The sequence below is a fragment of the Sitophilus oryzae genome, unplaced genomic scaffold (genome assembly GCF_002938485.1).
Source record: "Sitophilus oryzae breed Bouriz unplaced genomic scaffold, Soryzae_2.0 scaffold_1931_pilon_pilon, whole genome shotgun sequence".
Lineage (NCBI taxonomy): Eukaryota > Metazoa > Arthropoda > Insecta > Coleoptera > Curculionidae > Sitophilus > Sitophilus oryzae.
In genome coordinates, this window is record NW_022146648.1 from 917,341 (window position 1) to 938,345 (window position 21,005).

Consider the following 21,005-nt stretch of genomic DNA (forward strand, 5'->3'; position numbering starts at 1 on the left):
GGGATTTTTAGATTTTCAAATTAGCTTATAATTTGTAAGATGCATAGGCCAAATTATTTTTTTTTAAATACGGAGTACAATGATATGCCACACTTGATACTTTTTTTCTGTTTTAGGTAAAACAATAAAAAAAATATTTAATTGTTATTTAAAATAATTTCAAATCCGACTCTGTTTTTTTAATTTATTTAATCTGATTATATTCAGCACAACAATATTGATCAGCGCTAATTACATTGAATAAGGAAAACCAATAAAAATTATTTTGGACATTTGACTGAAAAAACACACATTTGATTTGAAAAAACCAAATACATTTCAACATTAAGAGTACAAAAACAATTAACGAGTAATAAAAACAATTAAAAAGTACAAAATGCATTCGGAAGTATAAGAAGATCTGTTCAAAGAGCTACAAAAAAGATTGAACGAAAAATAAATTTGTGCATTATGGAGTAATATGGTGAACCCTTTCGAACATGCAGAGCATTACAAACTAGTTTGTAGAAGTTGATTTATTTATAATAACTAAGATTAATATTACGCATATTATTAGATCGTACACTGGGATTTCAAATTAACAATAAAAAAAAGTTAAAAATAATAGATATAATTATATAAATAATAATATATATAATAATATATATAATAATATATATAATAATAAAAAATATAGATATTAATTATTTGAATCTTTCAAGACGTGTGTGTGTTTTTCCTTATTCAATGTTAATTAACGCTGATCAATATTGTTGTGCTGAATATAATCAGATTAAATAAATTAAAAAAACAGAGTCGGAGTTAAAGTTATTTTAAATAACAATTAAATAGTTTTTTTATTGTTAAGGTATCCAAAACAAAAAAAAGTATCAAGTGTGGCATATCATTGTACTCAGCAGACCGAAGTCTTTCAAAACTTCAAATATAAAATGCAGGTCCGTATTTAAAAAAATTAAGTTGGCCTCTGTATCTCACAAATTATAAGCTAATTTGAAAATCTAAAAATACCATCAGATAGCCCTAATAAAGTGGTTATGAGAATGTGCAATTAGTTTTTTGATTTTCTAAAAATTAACGACAGGAAAAAATAAAATTGATTTTCAAAAAAATCAGTTTTTTCCAAAAAACTCAGCAATCCTCGAAATTTTTAAAACTTTTTTTATGGCATCTTGGTGAACTTGCCAAGGAGCAACTTTGCCTCAATTTAACCATCTTCGTATCTATTACGGTTTCCGAGATACCAATGCTCGTACCTCGAATTTGTAGCACCCTGTATATTTGCGAATTGCTTTTGCATTTTGGTTAGTGTTATTACGTGTGATTTGTCTTTTTTAAAAAACGGGGGAAAAGTAAGTGTAGACCCAGAAAGTTTTAGCCACTACCACTAATAAAGTTTGTATACATCTTGTATATGGCACTAAAAACTGAAGTAGCTGTAAAATAACGACATCACACGATAGATAAGTAATATAACCTTTTAGTACTGTAGAGAGATAAGGTCAAAATGTACTAGTTTAAAAAATTAAGATTACAGTTAATTAACCAACTTTTAAGGTATAAAATTAAGTAAGTAGTTGTTAATTATTGAAATTGTTACTAATAAAATATTTTATTTTACTTATGTTGTGTTTTATTTATTCTTCTGTAATATATTTTTTATTTTTTTTTTAGTTTTATACATTTTTTTTTCATTATATTTTGAAATAATCATTTGTCATACCACTGTACTGTAACTATGCCCCTCCATAATTGTAACCGAGCCACCAATAATTGTACCAACTATATTTCTTTGTAAAATAAAAAATAAACTACTTTGAAATTAAGATGACAGACAGCTATCACTGTCGGGGTTGGGTTGGTTGGGTCAGGGTAAGTAAATTATTTTGTCGTTGGACAGACTATACCGGGTGCGTCTCAATAGTGGCTCACCCCTATAACATTTTTATTTTCTCAGATAAAAACATCGAGATTCGGTATGTCAGTATATGACATAAATTAGGATTGGCTGACGTATTCAATTAATTGTTTTCGATAGCTTTTTGTTTCACCAGAAATGACTACAACTTTCGATTTTTAAATGGCACCATCGGTATTTTGTTACTTTATTCGATAGAAAACGACCATAGACTTAAAATAAAATATAGACTGAGCATCTCATTCATAAATAGCTGGAACATGCGGTCAGACACTGTCTTGTTATTGTTGTGTTATTGTTTTAGGTTATAACGAGTGCGACACGAGCGATAGATAGGTTGTCTCTGTCGTAACGTTCGTTCCCTGACGACTCTGCCGAGAAACACAACACTGTCTTTCGTTTCTCAAGTACACCTGAACTCTCCGTATCATAGCCGGGTAATTTTTTTATTTTAATGAAGCTATAATTAAATTAAAAATATATCGTATTTAAACTTTTTTATATTTTATTAAGATTTAGGACAGGTTTTTTAAATAAAAGTTTAGAAAAAACAATTTAGAGTCCAAAAAGGATAAAAATAATAAAATACACGTTATAGAAGAAATTTTATAATCGAAATTAGGTAATTTTTGAAATTAATAATAAATTATTAATTTTAGTCAAACATTTACAATCCCTAATATTAATCAAAACAGGATCTATTCCACAAATATAATAGAATCGGCGACAGGGAGAGAAAAAAAAAATATGATTGTTGTAATTTTTTTTCTGGCTAAGTGATGTCTTATTATGTAAATTAGAGAAAACATAATATCTGTTCCATTAAAGCAAGGAAGGTGATAGGAAGTGGATAAAATAAAAACTACATTTATTTAACTCGGTACTGTCTTTATTATACCGGGTGCGTCTCAAAAGTGGCTCATCCCCATAATTTTTTTATATTTTCAAATAAAAAAACAAGATTTAGTATGTTAGTATATGAAATAAATTAGGATTGATTGACGCATTCAATTGTTTTTGGTCACTTCCTGTTTCACCGGAAATGACTATAACTTCTAATTTTTAAACGGCACCCTCGGTATATTTCTACTTTATTCGATAGAAAATGACACTCTGAATAGAATGACATACCATATGTCAACTTTTGACATTTTCGCATATGGTTTAATTGTAATTGTAACACGTGGTTCATAACGACAATTTGACTCGAAATACCAAGTGTGTGGTATCAATATATTCATAAAAAAATGCTTTTTCCAAATATGCTAATGAGTCACCCTTGTTCCATTTGAAAAAATTGACATATGTTGATTAAAAATACGATTTGTACATCTTTTAACCGGCCTAGACAAGAGACACGAAACCTATTAGACGATCAAACTATTTTTCCAAGGCTCCTTGATTAAAACTTAGTGGATTGAAAAAACTGGATTGAAATTTAAAATAGGATATGTTTTTAAGCGACAATGTCAAAAGTTGACATATGATATGTCATTCTATTCAGAGTGTCATTTTTTATCGAATAAAGTAGCAATATACCGAGGGTGCCTTTAAAAATAAAAAGATGTAATCATTTCGGTAAAACAGGAAGAGACCAAAAACAATTGAATACGTCAATAAATCCTAATTTATGTCATATACCCACTAACATACAAATCTGTTTTTTTATCTGAAAAAATAAAAAAAGTTATAGGGTTGAGCCACTTTTGAGACGACCCGGTATATTAAAAAATATTGTTTCATAATGTAATATCATTTTAAAATTCACATGTTATTTTAGATTCTGAAGATAATTTTAGAATAAACCGGAATATATTTTTAATAAAAACATTATTAATTATTAATAGGGTTATAATTATGATTTTGTTACAATGTAAGTAAATAATGTAATGTAAAAGAAAAAATTCAGATTTTACATTTTACTAAAATATTATCTAAATAAGCGCCTTTCTACAACAACGCCACTGACTGCCAATGGGTAAATTGAGAGTTGCCTACCGGTCAAAAGTCGTTTCAAGACTTAAATGGATTATTTAAGTCAAATTTCTTGCAAATTTGGCACTGGCGAACCATATTTTATAGTTTTTGAACAGAAAAAATCAATAAAATAAACACTTAAGGACTACAAGCTAAGAAAATGCGTTAATACAGCCGGGGAGATAGCGACAACAAAGCTTTACCGCACACGTGCGACACGTACTACAAGGTAATAAATGAATGAATAGGCTCCCTCGCCTCTAATCGGTGTTGTCATATTGTAAAGAACTTATCCTTATTAAACAGTATCCGACTTATAATTTAGTAGTATAAGGACTATTTAATACATCTATGGAATATTAAAACCTACTTTATTAAACTGTAGTATTAATATCTCAATATATGTGTATAACAAGAAAAAAAATATTGATAATATTAAAGACGTGACAACATAGGCTGGATGAGGAAGGCTCGGTCGACTGTACCCAGAAGTAAACATGTGTACAAAAAAGGTTGTTTGTCCGCGTTGAGATGTAAATAGTGTAGTCTATATTTTATTTTAAGTCTATGAAAACGACACTCTAAATACAATGACCTATCATATGTCAACTTTTGAAATTTTCGAATATGGTTTATTTGAAATTGCAACATGCGATTCATAACGACAATTTGACTCGAAATACCAATAAGTGTGTGGTACCAAATTATTCGTAAAAAATGCTTTTTCCGAATATGCTAATGAGCCACGCTCGTTCTATTTGAAAAAATTGAGATATAATTAAAAATACGATTTGGGCATCTTTTAACCGGGCGACCAGGACAAGACACTAAAAACATTAGACGATCAAATCTATTTTTTCAAGGCTCCTTGATTAAAAATTAGTGTTTTTAAAGCAGGCATGGCACTCTAGATTGAAATTTAAAATATAATTTTGTTTTAAGCGAAAATGTCAAAAGTTGACATATGATAGGTCATTATATTCAGAATGTCATTTTCTATCAAATAAAGTAAAAACTTCGGTAAAAACATACCGAGGGTACCATTTAAAAATAGTAGTAATTTCCGGTGAAAGAGGAAGTGATTGAAACTCACAATGAATCAGTTCTGATTTATGTCATATACTAACATATCAAATCTCGTTTTTTAACTGAAAAAGTAAAAAAGTTATAAGAGTGAGCCACTTTTGAGACAAACCCGGTATATGGGCGAGACATATATGGGCAAGACTGTGATTTTGTCGTCTGCTTGTCAAATAACAACTAACTGGGTCAAAACTTTTGACTCTCCCAATTTTATTTATTCTTTCGTTAAATTTTAACTAAAGCAGTGATGGCTATAGATCACTACCGTATGATCGAAAAAAAAACGGCGTCAGCGATGGCTATGAAATGAAAATCGCTGTCATTTTATATGCAAATTTATATGGGAAATGTCGTCGATCGTCATTTTCCAGCCAACTGGACGCCATTTTGTTTTCCGATCGTACGGTATAACGGACTGCTGGCAAACCAAAAAAGAGCTTATACAGGGTGATTCAGATTTTACTAGAATAACTTCAGGTATCGATAGAACTAACCGAAATAATGATGGTTTGTATTATAAACCATACTCCAAAAACGATTCCGCTTGGAGTAAAACGGCGCTAAAATTTGAATTACTTTTCATATGGCATGCTGCTAATTAAGTAACATTTTTCGAACGCAGCTGAGCTATGTCCGGAATTTTGTGGAATATCTCGAAAACTAAGCAACATATCAAAAAAATTTAAGAACAAAAAAAAGTTAGTAAAAAGACGGAAGGTATCAGAAAAAAATACAAATTTATCCAGTGGCGTGCGACAAAAAAGTTCGACAAGGTTCCGTGCAGTTGACACTCACAAAAACAACACCCTGTGTAGCAATTAATTGCCACGTTGCCCTTAGTATTTAACCAAACACTTGCGTATTTAGATCCTCTGGCTTACGAGTCATAAAATAAAAACCGAAAAATAATTTAAATTTTAGCGCCATTTTACTCCAAGCGGAAGCGTTTTTGGAGTATGGTTTATACTAGCGATGGGAACTATCGAATGAATTACACTATCGAATGGTTACTGAATGAATGATTTCAACTATCGAATGGTTTTATTCGAATAAAATCATTCATTCATTTGTATACTAAAGCATATGTGACAACCTCGCCGTGCGACTAAATGGTTATCGTTGAGCCACGACTATCGAATGCTTTTGATAAATGAAATTTAGAATTTAGTATTCGTTTGATTTTTTGTGTGCGTCAGTGCATTATTAGTTCTTCCAAATTTTTATAACTACGACGTATAAATAGTGTGCTATTTTTTGGCGTTTATTAAAATATTTAAAATACTAAAATAGTAGTTTTTAATTGACGATTGTGTGCGTGTGGAGGTGGTCAAAATTTTCCGAAAATTTGTGTGATTTTCCGTAGCCCGATCTTTCAATTATTTAATTTTATATGGTATATGGTCTATTTTTTATTGGGTAATTTTGAGAAGTAGCAATTTTTAAGAGAGATGAGATGAACTTACAATTAATTTTAAAAATACATATTTGTATTTTAGATGTTTTAATTTTTAATAATATGAATTAGTTGAACTTAATAATCATATTTAAGTAATGTGGTTAAGTAAATGATTATCGAACTCAAACTATGGGGTGAGAAAATTAAATTGAAAGTTTTACACGTGCCAATTAAAAAAAAAGTTAACGATGTTTGTATTTTGTTTATGCTAATTCTCTTACATGTAGTTTTTTGCGAAGAAATATTTCATTTATTTTTTAAAGTAAATGCCAGTAAAAGTAAATATATTATTTTTAAATAGTAATATAAAGCACCTAATATAAATAATTTTGATTTCTAATTTTTTATTTATATTTTCCTTCCATTACACTGCATGCTTAGAAAATTAATAAATGTTGATATTTCATGATTTTAAAATTTGTTGTTAATATAACAAATTAGTTCTGTAATTATTATTATTTATAAACCAACGTTGCCACACAAAAAATTTAGAGACTATATTATTTTTAAATAGGATCTAATATAAATAATTTTGACATCTAATTTGTTGTTTATATTTTGCTACTACTTAAAAAATGTTTATATTAAATGATTTTAAATTTTGTTGTTAATAGGTATAACAAATTATTACTGTTATTATTATTTATTAAACCAGTCTTTGCTTAAAAACATTAAAAATCATTTTCCTACATCCAAAATAACAAGTATTATTGCAGTGTAACAACAGAATATTAATAAAAAGAATGCAAAATATATAGACATACTATCCCTAACTAACTAAAGCCAAACAATAATATTCTTTGCTAATATCAACTAATACCAATATATGGCAACAGCGCCCTTTATAATGTATTTTCTGTGTAAATACTAGCACCTCAATAAAAAAAAATAATGTGTCCTCATCTTTATTTGACTCCGCAAAAAATCAAAGATGCCAGCTTCTTTCATAGCATTGCCACCGACCGCTGTCGGGTTTCTCGGTAAGAAACCTACGTCGCCGGGCGACAACTAAAATCCAGTTAATATTTTATTATAATCGATCCTAACAAATAAATGAATTTCATAAATGAATGAATTTTATAAATGAATGGTTTTTGCTGCCAAATTACTAGAATAAAATATTTCAAGGCAGATGACGCATCTATTCGATAATTTTTATTCGAATAGTTTTCAACGAATGTTTTCTTACTAGCTATCGAATTATTCGAATGAATTGCAACTATCGAATGTTTCGATAGTATTCATTCGATAGTTCCCACTACTAGTTTATACTACAAACTATCATTATTTCGGTTACTTCTATCGATATTATACCTGCAGTTAGTCTAGTAAAATGTGAATCACCCTGTATAAAGTGCCTCGCAAAATCTCTAATTTTTAACTTTTCTACCTGTAGTAAAGCTTAATAACATTTCTTTTAATTTGAATGGTTTTCTCTTAGGTAACGAAACAGACACTTCGTGTGGCATGGAGTGGATATCCCAAATATTTAAGACCCTGACTAGGAATTAATACGCTTCCCAGTTAATAATTTTTTTTTCAAAAATCACTTAACAATAATCTATCAAAGTTATTACTATTTAAAAAGTTTAATATATTGTTCTGACCTCTGCAACTGACTATACGTTTTTAAAAAAAGAGAAACCTTTGCCTAAAATTACACATTTAAATATATATTTATTCGAATTTACCCTGCTGGAAGTGACCATTTCAAGTTCACTTACCAGTGATGCACGCACCTGCGATATAGATACAGATAGACGGTTAATGATAGAGGCCCATCAACGTTGTTACTGAAAACTTTTTTCCTTTGCCCGGCACTTGGCGAGTGCTCGTGTTTCTGCCGCTCGGGGAGCTGGCCCAAATTTATTGCCTTTTCCGAACGGCAGATGGCAGGCAGGGCCGACCGTTCCCATTGGACGACGTATGGGACGGCTGCTACAAGCGTTTTTTCGTTGGGTAAGGTCGGGATGCGATGACAATGGACGGAAAAAGTACGGTGAAAAATGGTTAACTCCTGGTGAGCTATTTCTGTTTAATAATGGTAACAGTATATGTTTTGATGTTCGATTAAATCTAATAGGACAAAAGGGACAGTGTAGTTAACACAAATGTGACTTATTTAGATACAAGTATTTGAAATGCATTGAGATGACGTATTTTCATCTTATATTTGAAATACTTTTTTTATTTCATCTAGTACTTAGATACATTTTTTTAGTATTTTATAAATTCCTAGTTTGATAAAATACTTTTACTAATTATTATCTGTGCATGTTTTTACTTTATGACATTCAATCATAATATGTACTAAGTCAGGTGAACTGGGAGGCTTTGGCACGAAGGAACAGAATTAAATTATTCTGTCTGATGAGCTAGCTAGGCAAGGATCAACGGTATCCTATCTTGTATCAAATGTATGGCCCGTAGTACACTAGAACTCTGGATCAGGGAAAAGCAGAATATCCACTGGAGAAACAGACAGGGGCACAGGCATAACAAGGCCTTTATCCAAGGACTTAGCGCTAAAACCGCAAAAGAACTGCTAATGCTTAGCAGGAATAAAGTACGAATTACAACAGATACGTGATATAGAGCTTCAGAAGAAAAACAAGGCAGTAGGACTAGACCAAATCCACGCGGAAACCCTAAAGCTAATCGCCGTTGAAAATGACAGGGGCCTTAAGATTCTTACAGAATTGTTTAATTCGATATACAAAGCCGGAAAGATACCCACTGATTGACTAAAATCCACTTTTATCCCATTACCTAAAAAACCAAACGCTTCTCAATGTGATGACCACCGGTTAATCAGCCTGATGTCGCATGTTATCAAAGTATTCCACCGCATAATTCTTACCCGTATATACAACAGATGCGAAGGGCAGGTTGGCGATACACAGTTTGGATTTAGGATTGGAGTTGGCACGCGCGTGGCTCTTTTTACACTAAACGTCATTACACAGCGCTGCAGGGACATGAACGTCGATATATCTGCCTGCTTTTGGAAAGGCCTTGGACTGTGTTTCGCATCAAAAACTTGCCGAGATTCTTAGAACCACCGGGGTGGATGAGGGGGTAAGCATTATCACCAAGTTATACTGGAACCAGACTACAGAGATCAGGGCGAATGGCGGAACATCTCATGAAGTAGCAATTAGGAAGGACGTCAGGCAAGGGTGTGTATTATCCCCACTCCTTTTCAATATCTATTCCGAGGCGGTATTCCGTGAGGCACTAGAGAGCGTTGAGGATGGTATCAAAATCAATGGTACCCTGATCAATAATATTCGCTTCGCAGATGATACGGTCGTACTGGCTGGCAATATTCTACACCTTCAGAACATGATGGCCTGCATCGTTGAACATAGCATGCAGTACGTATTACACATCAATGTTAACAAAACTAAACTTGTTGTATTTTCCAAAACACCGGGAAAGACTGTCCTCAGAATTAACAACAAGGTGGTAGAACAAGTATCGTCCATAAAGTGTCTAGGAGCCCTCGTTAACGACGCTTGCGACCCCAAAACTGAAGTTTTTGCGAAAATCGAACATGCCAGATGTACTTTTGCTTCCATGAAAACCCTCTTCTCCAGCCGAGATCTAAGCCTCGAACTGGGGGGGGGGGATCCCCCCTAGCACTTGGCTTGGTCTGAAAAGCATCTCACTCATCGTCTTGTCCCTGACTGTAGTATCGTGGCCAGGGAATTGCACCAAGACATAACGATACCGGGCGGGGCTACGGACAGCATGAACCTTGGGGCACCGGGGGGCACCCCATTGTATTTTAATCCTTACTTCTACATGCGGGGCTCTGTAGAAGTGGACCGACTGTCCCTAGCGACTCATAGGAACACTATGAGATCTGGTAATAATAGTAATAAAAACATCACCGGTGAAGCTGTGGGGAAACCCCCTAGCGACACTGGGAACAGTAACAATGAAAGTTCCAAGGGGCCAAACCCAAAGAGAACTACAGGAGAGGTGGCTGACACTTGCGTGAGACCATCCTCCGCAAGTGGCATACAAGCTACCACCTCCTCCAAGGGTCGGAAGCCTACCTCCTACCTCTAAACCCAACAACAGCGACACAAGCTACCGTTTCGTCTACCCGGCCTGGGTCGTAGCTCCTCGACTGTGAGGGACACGGGTCTCCGTAGGAAGTCCTGGGACTGTATGATGAGTTATAACTCAAGAAAGGGGGACACAATAGATCTCTAAGGTCGCAGAGATTAACCCCCCTCCCACTTATTCTAAATTCTAAATCATAGACCAGTCGACAAGTAGTTTTAGGTGGAAATAATTAGGGGCAAGCTGCAATAACACATATTCTCTTTGTTTTGCTTTGTTGAGTACTCTACTAAATTTGCACTGTCTATCGATTTCGGATTTGGCCGCCATATTGGAAAATCCTGTCAAATTATGACATTTTTATGATTTTTTTTTAAATAACTCGGTCTGGGTGCACTGTACAGAAAATTTGCAAGAGACGAAGCTATTTAAATTCTCTACAAAAAAGGTCCTATTCACCTATTTCGTGCATGAACAGGTTAAGGAGATACAGGCGCTCAAATACAAAGCATATATTTTCTAGTGGTTTATTTAATATGAGAATCTGATTCTATGTAAATTTGAATAATTTCCCAGTACAAATTTGTGTTTTTCTTGTGCTGGTTACCACACCACCTGGCGATAGAGCACTCGGCGCACTTTTTTTTAAGTGGTTTCCCCTATCTATAGTCTGCTTTTTTTTTACGTAGAAGGTTGAGCAATTGACTCATCAATATATTCTTCATCAAACTGTTCATCTGGTTCTTGTTCATTGTCTATGTCTTCGATATTTTCGTTGGTCATTAATTCTTCTAATCGAGAATCGATTTCTTCGTCGTCCCCTTCATCTTCTAGAGTTATTTCAGAATTTGAACACGCTCTTCCCTGGCACGAACCGCACACTACCGAACAGTATAATCCTGATTGTCTGCAGCTGCAGGCTGCGTTGCAACCTTTTATGCATTTACAAGAAATAATCTTCAATAACTCTTGGGGAGCGGCGTCTTGCAGCATAGGAATCGGTATAAGTCCATTGGACGACTACTTCTAGCCCCAGTCAGTGGGTATTTTTTCGTTACCGTACCATTTTTGGACTTGTAGGTATATACGAAATGAGTGCATGCGAGCCGCATCTTCGGTTGGAGGAAGGTATGCAAGATTAAATAAACTCTTTGTTATAGATTGCGCAAAAAATCGATGTCTATAGATATGTAGTGATGTGTCGTTGCTCTTTGACCCATAACGTGCAAGAAGAAATTGAATTCCAATGTTGGCTATGCTTTCTGGAGTTGCATTTGGGTCTCTAAAGCAGTAAATGGCAGTTTTCAAACTTGTCTGATTTCTTAGAACCTTAAGGAACTTCATTTTACCCTGCCTATAAATTGCTGAAGTGGTGTCGCACCCACTAAATGCACGTAAAAACAAAATGTTTTCTTTCACAGCCGTGTCCAATATTGATGCAGAGGGTAAATAGAGGGTATTTCCAGCTTTTCCCTTTCCTTGCTTTAAAAAGTAGATGTTATTCTGAGACTCGCATAGTGCATAGTGCAGTAAGTATAACCATTAAATCAATGTTCTCGATTAGAACAATTAATGAAAACCAATTAATGAAAACCAAACCAACGAAAATATCGAAGACATAGACATTGAACAAGAACCAGATGAACAGTTTGATGAAGAATATATTGATGAGTCAAACCTTCTACGTCATAAAAAAGCAGACGGTGAAAATACATACTTATAAAGCATATCATGTCATATGGATATAAAAATAGAGCATTTGCAACGGCAAGAAAGTGGATTAGCCTTACTTAAAAAAAAGTGCGCCGAGTGCTCTACTCGGTAGAGCTTTCTTTTTGGTCTATTGCAAATTTTCCGTAAAGTGCACCCAGACCGAATTATTTAAAAAAAAACATAAAAATGTCATAATTTGACAGGATTTTCCAATATGGCGGCCAAATCCGGGATCGATAGACCGTGCAAATTTAGTAGAGTATTCAACAAAGCAAAACAAAGAGAATAAGTGTTATTGCAGCTTGCCCCTAATGATTTTCACCTAGGCCTATTTAAAAGACGCACGACGCAATATTTTTTTTAGTAAAATTACTTATATTTGTTTTCAGTGTAGGAACATGGTATTTCAAAAAACTGTAAATAAAAAAAAACGTTTTTTAAGTAATCTGATCACTAAAATTAAATTATTCTAAAAATTTTATTTTTGAAATAAATATCCATATGCCATCTTTTTAAGCTACGGTGTTTGTTGTATCGATCTCCAGCTTAGACATTTAAGGTACATCTTTTCTTTTATAACACCAAAATAAAACACTAAATCACCACAGTACACCAAAACACTTTTACACTGGACGCGCGTTTCGCTAACCATGTTAGTATCGTCAGCAGGTGATTAAAAACGAATTTTTAACGAGTTAAGTTGGATTAGCGAAAAGCGCGTCCAGTGTAAAAGTAAAAGTGTTTTGGTGTATTATGGTGATTTATTGTTTTATTTTGATGTGTAACACCAAAGGTTCTAACTCCCAACTGTAATCTTTTACAACAGTTTTTAGCTCTAAAATCATTTGAACATATTGTTAATGAAAAATGAGAGATGTGACCAACTGTATTAGTAAAGAGAACATTTTTGAGCACATCGTCAATGCAAAAGAATGATATTGGCGATTGATATCAAAAACAAGATTGCGCACAAGTAGGTAAAGCAAAAAAAAATTGGCGCCGGGAGGCACGTATAGCCGCCCATACTAAAATATGTTAATAAAACGTTGGTAGGCAGTTCTTTTACTTTCAAAGTAAAGGAATTTTTCCAATATTGGTCCGCGGTGATTTCCCTTATCCGCCACGTGGGGTCGCGTCCGATGGGAGTTTGGAGTTCTCCACACGGATTTTCTCAAAAACGAACTACGGAACACGGGATATCTCAAAAACTGCGACTTTGACTGATTTTGATGTTATTACATATTTTGTTGCAAATATTATTTCTAATCTTAAATTGAAAACCGCGTTTCGCTAGCTACTGTAATTTTGGAGTTACGATGTTTTAAGTTTTTTAACCCCCTTCCATACCCCCCTACCAACCCCCCACCCCCACCAAAAACTAATGGCCAGATTCTCGGGTGCCACAGTATTTTTGTGCCAAATTTGGTTAAAATCGGTTTAGCGGTTTTTGAGTTATCGTGTTACAGACGGACAGACAGACAGACACCATGAAAATATTTTGTATTTAGGTCATTTATGACCCAAATAACTCATTTTCAGTGAAATTAAAAAAAACTTTTTTTTGCTGATCTTAATAGCCTACCATACCTGTTGGTATGGTCGGCTAACAAGTAAAGCTGATTGTTAAGAACGTCGCTGGCTAAGGCTAACATTGTAATAAGCCTTTTAATCCTCAACAGCAGTAAAAATATGAACGCGCTTCAGCGAGATATCTAAGTTTTATCGATAATCTTCCCATGCCTCAACATTCAAATTCAGCTTGCGTATACGCGTTAGTACGAAATCCCGCCACTTTTGTCGATTTACTATCGCACCAATCTATCGTTTTCGTATAATAAGTTGCGAATTATAAACTCTAAGTAACCAGATAGGCGCTTTACGATTCCAGACATGCTTTGTTTCTTCCTTCCATTCATGGGGTTTGACGATGTTTTCGAATATCCTTTCAATGAATGACATTATTATTTGTATTATCAGCAGTCGTTTGCATTTGTTCGCGGCGAGCCGATTTTCCTACGGTGAGAAAAGACGAGTCAAAAAGTAAAATAAGTCTTATTGCGCCATCAACCAGTGGCGTTAAATCATATACTATGTAATGATATAAAATTATTAAATTGTTTTTACTAATTTGCTTTTACCAACTAATCACAAATCTATACGTTGTAGAGAAGAGGGGGGGTCAATCACTGCGACCTTAAAGATCTATTGTGCCCCCTTCCTTGAGTCATCACACAGTCTATAACCCATCATACCTCTGTTGTAGAGGGGACAGGGTATTTCCCATCCTCCTCTGACAACAGTTCTTCCTCCGAGGGTACATACCCTTCCACGGTTGGAGTTTGGCCCTCCGTGCCGCCCTTTACAGTCGAGGAGCTTGCCTCCGGCTGAGGAACCCGTGAGGTGGAGGCTGGAGGATCTGTCTCTATTTTCCCCACCTCTTTAACTTGGTCTCTCCTTAGACCTGATACCGGTGTTGTCCCGTATCTATTATAGAGGATATGTCCCTCTTTCTGTATTGCCTCGTTGGATTTGAGGTCAATTCCTATTGTGAGGACCTGACCATGACCCTCCTCCCTCGAGTTGATGACTCGCCAACTCGATGTCCTTACATTGAAGTTCTGACCCTGGATAAGGCTCAGCAGGTAGGTGGTGTCTTTCCCCTTACTCCTCGGCAGAAAGACCGCGATGGCCGCCCCTTTAGGGATGTTTTCTTCCTTCACTGCAACCAGTTCCGGCCCTTGCCAATTTTTAAACTTAGGTGCGATTTCCACCAACCAATTCGCCGATTGTTGAGATACACAATCTATGAGGATCATGCCCACCCGAAAGTGTATCCCCGCAAAACGCAGCTGACCCACATTTTGTAGATCGTTCTGTTGCGATCCGATCGCCACTACTTCCTCCAGTATAGCCTCTTCTAGACAAGTTTGCTGGTCGGTGGTCAGAACAACCTCTGAGAAATCCTTTGGCAGCACCGCCATTTTCACTTGTCCAGGAATAGCGGCAAAGCTGGTGATACGTCCCTGCTTGCCTCCTGGTGTTGGACGGCTTTCCATCCTGGCTTTTTTTCTCCCTGCCGGAGAAAAGGTGAGAGGTTCTCGTTCCCTCTCTTGCCCGTTGATGAAGAGGAGTCAGGTTGTTTCTTTACTCTCTCCGTTTCGGAGGAGTGTTTATGCTTTTGCTTCCTCTGGAGCAAGTCCTTCGTGGAGCAGTCGGAGGTATCTCCGTGCTTCTGCTCCGCTAAGACCTACTCTCAGAGGATCGTTTAGCCCGCCTGGGGTCAACCAGGCCGGGTAGACGAAACGGTAGCTTGTGTCGCTTATTGGGTCTAGTGGTAGGCTCCTGACCCTTGCTGGAGAAGGTGGTCGCTTGTGTGCCACTTGTGGCGGATGATGCCAAGCAAGTGTCAGCTGCCCCTTTTGTAATTTTCTTTGGATTTGGTCCCTTCTGATTTGGTTCCACTTTCATAGATTCATTTCAATTCACAAATTGAAATGAATTGGATATTTGTTGATTTTGAGCGTGCGTTTGAAAGCCCAAAGTACGAACCTCTTTGGTCAGCCCTCAGCAGAGCTGGTATTCCTAACAGAATTGTAAGAATCATAAAGGCCCTCTGTTGTGAGGCTCAATGTGCAGTCTTGCATAAGGTTCAACGGAGTGAATCCATCAACATTCGGAATGGAGTGAGGCAGGGTTGCATCCTGTCGCCATTTCTTTTTAATATCCTCTTTGATGATATTCTAAAGAGAACAATTTCCAGGAATCATCGTGAAATATGGTGAACTTCCTTTAGCATGTTAGATGATCTCAGTTATGCAGATGACATCTGCTTCCTTTCTCATAGTCACGCGGATATGGCATCAAAACTACTTGACTTAAAGTTCGAATTGCAGGTCTTAAGATCAATATTAAAAAAGCTAAATCCATGAGAGCTTGTACCAACAACGTCGCTCTCTTTATCATTAGAACAACACCTGTAGAGGAGGTAAATAATTTTACTTACTTATGTAGTATAATCTCAACCAGCGGAGGCACAGAGCAAGATATCATAAATAGAATTAACAAGGCCAGAATAACATTTGGAATGATCAAGAATATTTGGAGATACTTAACTTGAAATAATCAATTTGAATGTCAAGTCAGTAATGCTGTATGGTTAACAAACTCCACGTTTTTATAAATCGCTGTCTGCGAAAAATTGTAAGAATATTCTGGCCAAATACTATTAGAAATGTGAATTTATGGAGCTTGATCAACCACAGGCAGGTGTACAGCCAGAAGATTGGTTGACACTTGAATTGGTCACACTTTAAGGCACAGATGCAACGACATCGCTGGCAGAGCTATTGAGTGAAATCTACAAGGCAGTAGAAGAACTGGTCGTCCAAGAAATACATGACAAACGACAATTATAAAGGAGATCGAAGCAGTAAACCGATCATGGCGAGATGTCAAATCAATTGCCAACAACCGAAATCGCTGGAGAGCGTTTATTGAAGCCAATGCTCTAGGTAGGAGTAAAGGACAGAATGAACAAAAAATGATGGTCTTATGTCAGTTTCGGTTTTCTTCTAGATCTCTTAATTCCTCGTGAGTACCATGGAATATTTTTCATGGAACACTTTTTCTGGTCCATATGTTGTCTTTCTTGCCAGGTGTGCAGTAGTAGTAGTACTAGTAGTCTTCTTGCCAGGTGTCCTGCCCATTGCCATTTGAGGGATTTGATTCTGTGGATGACATCTATTACCTAGGTCTTTTGTCTTATCCACTTTATTCTTTTACGGTCTCTCTTGGTTACAGCATATATTTCGGTCCATTGAGCGTTGTGCGCCCTGCAGTTTCCTTATGCTGTCCGTTTTGCTGCATAGGTCATGACTGGTAGTACACCTTGGTCGAATGTTTTCTTCTTTAGATAGAGTGGCAATTTTCTGTTTTTAACGTATGCAAAATTACTCTAGTGCCAATATAGTGTAATTGTTTAACACCGACTCTACTATGTGTAATTGTTTAATACTACTAGATTTCGTATCTAGACTAGAATACTTCTTATGGTCAGCTGCTAAACCAGTAGAAAAAAAAACATGGTTTGATAGCTGACTATATGGTACATATATGAACATGAACTATATTAATATATTATAAGAAAACGTCTTCGTACGCTACTGATTATTCTTCGTTTCACGTCATTTAATAGTCTCGATAACACGTTTTCCATTGTATTTAATAAATTAATAATAAAGCCCGAAGATATCTATAAAATTTTGTACGTCTCCATTTTATACATACATTACATTACGTATGATACTTACATGTTAATATTTAAAATATAACAGTAGGTATACGTCATTTAAATCGTATAGCATCGGTAGTTATTTCAATTTACTTTATAATATTCATTGTTTGATTCGAAGAAGGAAGTTATAAAGAGAGTTGGTTGACATTATTCAACTTGTTCTGTTTTTCGTTATGTCACATTATATGTCTCATTTTATTTTTAACGCAATTGATGTTTGAGTAGATTCTATTTGATTAAATAGACGTTACTCATTATTTCTGACATTCTTGGAGTGAAAAAACATTTTATTTGTACTAAATACAATTTTAGTGAAATACTTATTTGTGTAACTAGTGCAAAAAGGACACATTTGTTGCACGACGCATGAGTTTTGCAGCTCTAGACAAAGTCGCAAAGTTTGCACATGTTGTACACAATATTTTTTATTTACAGTAATTCACAGAATAATATTACCACTGACAATGACACTTTTATTCTTTTTATTAGCCGACCATACCAACAGTTATGGTAGGCTATTAAGATCGGTAAAAAATGTTTTTTCCATTTCACTCAAAATGAGTTATTTGGGTCATAAATGACCTAAATAGAAAATATTTTTTCATGGAGTCTGTCTGTCTGTCCGTCTGTCTGTAACACGATAACTGAAAAACCGCTAAACCGATTTTAACCAAATTTGACACAAAAATACTGTGGCACCCGAGAATCTGGCCATTTGTTTTTGGTGGGGGTGGGGGGTTGGTAAAGGGGTATGGAAGGGGGTTAAAAATTAAAAAAAATCGTAACTCCAAAATTACAGTAGCTAGTGAAACGCGGTTTTCAAATTAAGATTAGGAATAATATTTGCAACAAAATCCATACATATATAAAAGCTCAAAGGGTTTTTTTGTTACATCCATCCCGCCGAAACTGCTTTACCAATCTTGATGATTCTTTTTTTAAATGAAAGGTATATATGTCTAGATTTGTTATGAAGTATTGAAGAAATTGTTGAATGGCTATTTCTTTGTGTAAATCGACTAAATATTAAAATATACCTGAAAAACACCTACACACAATACCTCCAGAAATAAATTATTTTTCATTGCCAGTGGTTTGTCAGTTAGATTATATATCAAGTTTTTAGATATTTTAGGGGTCAGTTCATACAGTCAGCTTTAGATACATAAATATTAGAACAAAGGTTCGTTTAAACGACATTAGTGAATTAGCTACACAAAGCGATTTTAGGAAATTCATCCTCTTAGAAAGAAAAATTATGTCGGAACAATTTGTTGTATGAAAATTCCTTACTATGTGATCTAGAAGAATGAAATCCTACAAAAAGAATTAGAAGAGATTTTTGAAATTCATCAACCAAATGGGTGAAGTTAGTAAAAATTTATATAAAACTTGGTGACCTGTGGATTATACACATAAAAATTGGCACAAAGGATCATTTAAAAGACATGAGTTAATTATTTGGATAAAGCGATTTTATGAAATTTATAATCTTAGGGAGTAGAATAGGGAATGAAAGTTTGCTGTACGAAAATGCATTACTATAACATCTAGCAGTATAAAATTTTATACAGGAGTTTATTTAGTGACACATCATAATATAAACGAAATATTTCTTCTTTAATTATCCTTCAAGGAATAAAAAATAACTATAAATAGAGTATTAGTGCTCTTAATAAACCAAAAAAAGAGACGAAAAATAAAAAAAATATCAAGGGAGTATATTAAGTAAAGCGACAATTGAAAATTTCAAATATTCATTTGAAAACTTCATATTTCAAAACTATTTATTTTAGTAATACAGTTTATATGGAACCATAGGTAGGGGTTCTATCTATAGAGGGTAAATAATCATTTCACTATTTATTATTTTGGAGAGATTTTATTTTTTCAGATTTTGCAAAATTTCTTTGAAATTGACTTTGGTTAGATTTCGAAAATAATCTATATATAAATAAGAAATAAAAAACCGCCCTGGAAGATCGCCATCCACCCTCTATCCAACCATACATAATTAGTTTCAGTCAATGGAAGTAGTTAGAAAAAATTGAAAAAAAGTGTTCAAAATAGCAAGATTTCAAAAACATTTTGTGGCCAAAATTGAACTTCTTTGAAATACTTTGATTTCGATAACTTCTAGAATTATTAAGATTTTTTACTTCAGACGGCTCTAATCAAAAGTTTTATTTTTGGTATACAAAGTGTGTCATGAAGTCATAATACAGGCGATAAAAAAATAAAAAACGGTTTTTAAATTTTCGAATTTTCTTAAGTACCTACATAATAATATTTAAAGAGAATAAAAATGCTCTTGCAATTGAAATATTGACGGCTTTTTATAAATTTTAAGTAAAAAATATGTAATAAGTCAAAAATAACAATATCGATTTTTTGTCGAGCGAGTCTTAAATAAGTGCAATTATTCTTACCGGTAGTAGGTATATTTGACCCCAGAAACACGATTATGAGTTTATTCGCGAAATTTTTTTTTGAAAATTTGGAATTTTTTGAAAAACCTTTTGGATTTTTTTTAGATTTTAGTTAAAAACCATAATTTCTTGATAATATGGCAACATAGATGGGTAGTAGATTAAATTTACAAGGCAGAAAAACCCGAAAAGCTGCAGTGGTTCTCAAAATTTAAGCAAAAAATATTTTTTTTTGAAATTTTTAAAGTAAAATAACTCAGTTATTTTGGAGTTATTTGAAAACCGGTAAAGAGAAAATATGTTTTTTTAACGAGATGACCAGCCCTGAAAATATTTGCACTTATTCAAGACTTGCCCTGTATAATACCCAGAAAATCGACAATTGATAACTTCCATATGAAATACGAGTAGCTCTAAAACTCTTAAAAACATAGTTTAAATAGGGCATTTGTAAGGCTCACTAGCTCTATATACAAAGTAAATAATTTAAATCAATGCATGAACTATTCGAGGTGAAAAACCTAGTTTGTAATAACATCAAAATCAGTCAAAGTCGCAGTTTTCGAGATATTAACATATTTTAGTATGGGCGGCTATACGTGCCTCCCGGCGCCAATTTTTTTCTTTTTAGTTAAAGTTGTTGAAAAAATATTTATATTTGAGTCACAGAAAGTGTGTCTGGTGCCGAAAAGCTACAGTTCTCGCCAACAATCGGCATTTTTTATAAAATTAAAAAAAATTGTTTAGACACTTATGAGTACTCGGGCCTTACAAGTGATGGTCTGCCACATGTTCTTGATGTCAAGCTGGGCTGACTTAGGATTCAGGAACAATGTAGCTTATTCATTGTTCTCTTGCTTGGTTGATCTTCTTTGGTTGTCGACTGTCTTGAGTTTAATTAATAAAAGTTGTAAGATATGCATTTTTCTTTAAGAATTTTCTTATTATTTATGTTTTTTTCTTATAAAAATCATTTGAAATTGCAGATGTTTTTTGTTCTCTCATATAAGATTGTGATAACTTTCTTACTTGGGCCTCACACATGATGATCTACCACATGTTCTT